Source organism: Rhinolophus ferrumequinum, chromosome 7 (assembly GCF_004115265.2).
Source record: "Rhinolophus ferrumequinum isolate MPI-CBG mRhiFer1 chromosome 7, mRhiFer1_v1.p, whole genome shotgun sequence".
Lineage (NCBI taxonomy): Eukaryota > Metazoa > Chordata > Mammalia > Chiroptera > Rhinolophidae > Rhinolophus > Rhinolophus ferrumequinum.
The window spans coordinates 50,865,103-50,867,787 of NC_046290.1; the positions used below are offsets into that span (position 1 = coordinate 50,865,103).

General features: G+C 35.6%; 1 non-coding gene across 1 annotated transcript; it reads right to left on the minus strand.

Annotated features, from left to right (window-relative positions):
* Positions 1-1,545: 1,545 nt before the first annotated feature.
* Positions 1,546-1,652, minus strand: LOC117025398 (U6 spliceosomal RNA). Its single transcript, XR_004423601.1, has one exon. It is a non-coding gene; the product is annotated as a U6 spliceosomal RNA (small nuclear RNA).
* Positions 1,653-2,685: the final 1,033 nt, after the last annotated feature.

Here is a 2,685-nt window from a genome sequence, read left to right on the forward strand (position 1 = left end):
GATCTTTATTATCTCCTTCCTTGTACTCCCTTTGGGCTTATTTTGCTGTTATTTTTCCAGATCCTTTAAGTATGAAGATAAACTGTTGATTAGTGATGTTTCTTGTTTCTTTAGGTAAGCCTGCAAAGCTATGAATTTCCCTCTTAGGACTGCTTTCACGGCATCCCATAGATTTTGGGTTGTCGTGTTTTCATTTTTGTTTGTCTCGAGATATCTTTTGATTTCTTCCTTGATCTCCTGCTTGACCCATTCATTATTTAGTAATAAGTTATTCAGCCTCCATGAATTGATGTGTCTTCCAGTAGTTCATTTCTAATTTCATAGCATTGTGATCAGAGAAGACAATTGGTATGATTTCAATTTTTTAAAATTTATCAAGACTTGTTTTGTGGCCTAACATATGGTCTATCTTGGAAAATGTTCCATGTGCGCTTGAAGAAAACGTGTATTTTGCAGCATTGGGGTGAAATGTTCTGAAAATATCGATTAAATCCAAGTGGTCCAATGTATCATTTAAGGCTGTTGTTTCCATATTGATTTTCTGTCTGGAGACCTGTCCTTTGTTGTCAGAGGTGTGTTGAAGTCTCCTACTATGATAGTGTTACTATTGATCTCTGTCTTTAGATCAGTCAGTACCTGTTTTATATATTTAGGTGCTCCTATGTTGGGTGCATAGATGTTTACTAGGGTTATGTCCTCTTGTCGGATCGATCCCTTTATTATTATATAGTGCCCATCTTTATCTTTTAATATGTTCTTCATTTTAAAGTCTATTTTGTCAGACATAAGTATTGCAACTCCAGCTTTTTTCTCATTTCCATTTGCATGAAATATCTTACTCCAACCCTTCACTTTCAGCTTGTGTGTGTCTTTTGTTCTGAGGTGATTCTCTTGTATACAGCATATACAAGGGTCTTGCTTTCTTATCCAGTCAGCCACTCTATGTCTCTTGATTGGAGCATTTAATCCATTTACATTTAAAGTGATTATTGATAGGAACATAGTTATTGCCATTTTTAAATTTGTAGTTAGATTGTTTTGATCTTTCTTCTATTTACAGAAGTCCTTTTAGTATTTCTTGCAATGCTGGCTTGGTGGTAATAAATTCCTTTAGCTTATTTTTTTCTGGAAAGCTCTTTATCTCTCCATCAACTTTAAATGATAGCCTTGCTAGATAAAGCAATCTAGGTTGTAGGCCTTTGTTTTCCATCACTTTGAGTATCTCCTGCCACTCCCTCCTGGCCTTCAATGTTTCTGTAGAAAAGTCATTTGATAGTCTTATGGGAGTTCCCTTGTATGTAACCCTCTGTCTTTCTCTTGCTACTTTTAGGATTCTCTCTTCGTCTTTAAGCTTTGCCATTTTAACTATAATGTGTCTTGGTGTGGACCTGTTTGGGTTTATCCTGGTTGGAACTCTCTGCACTTCCTGGGCTTGTATGTTGGTTTCCTTCATCAGGTTGGGGAAGTTTTCGGACATTATTACTTCAAATATGTTCTCAATCCCTTGCTTCCTCTCTTCACCTTCTGGTATTCCTATGATGCGCAAAAAATATGGAACGCTTCACGAATTTGCGTGTCATCCTTGCGCAGGGGCCATGCTAATCTTCTCTGTATCGTTCCAATTTTAGTATATGTGCTGCCAAAGCGAGCACTATGTTGGTCACTCTTGATACTCTTACTATAGGTGTCAAGTGGGAAGCTTCTATATACATAGTTTTCAAGAATAAATTGCAGATTTTAGAAGTTTACATGGTGTAATTCCAGAACCTAACACTCCTTTCCCTCTACAGATTATTCATATTTTGGTCTTGATTGGAGATGCTGGAGCTTCACAAGCTAATTTAAATTGAGGGTTTTTTGTTTGTTTGTTTTTGTTTTAAGAAAACCACTAATTGCTGTAAGAGAGAAGGACTAGGAAAGGTGTGTGGTACCGGGATACCTGGGTCCCATCCCGGGTCTGCTATGGGCTAGTGGTCTGACCATTGAAAAGTACACCTCTGAGCCTGATTCTTCTAAAATAGAGTCAGAATGATCTTCCAATTGTGATGTAACTCCAAGACTTTCCTCATTGGTATTTAAACAGAGGTCCTTTAAAGAAAATCAATTTGAGATCCTCAACTTGAATTTAAAGAACCGTTTCCTACAGTTAATCTGCCTAACAACATATAGCGATGGTCCAGATGTTTGTATGTTCTCTTTCCTACCTTTCCTTTAATAATCACTCCACCCCACACACCATCAATGTATACCTTTTTTTTTTTTAAAAGCACACCTTTCCTCATCCTAAATCTTTCTACAATGAGTTATAAAACCTGAGACATAAAATCTCTGAGGTACCAAACACAGGGAGATTTCTAAATACTGATGCTGAGAAAGTGAATGATTTTGATGATTGATTAATCTTTTTGCAAGTAAGGTAGTTCCTAGTTCTTTACTAAAAATATAATTGATAGTATGGTATGTTAGCTGATAATTCATTAATAATATATCATTATATAATTTCTGATGTAAAACTCGAAGGAGTTCAGAGAATTGAGTGATAATACTATAACAAAATATTCTTTCCTATCTGTTATTTATGTGAATAAGGTTTCTCAGAACTTATATCCATAAAACAATAGACATAGCATTGATGATAAACTGTTTTAACCTAGCCATACACAATATTCAAACATGGATATTTAA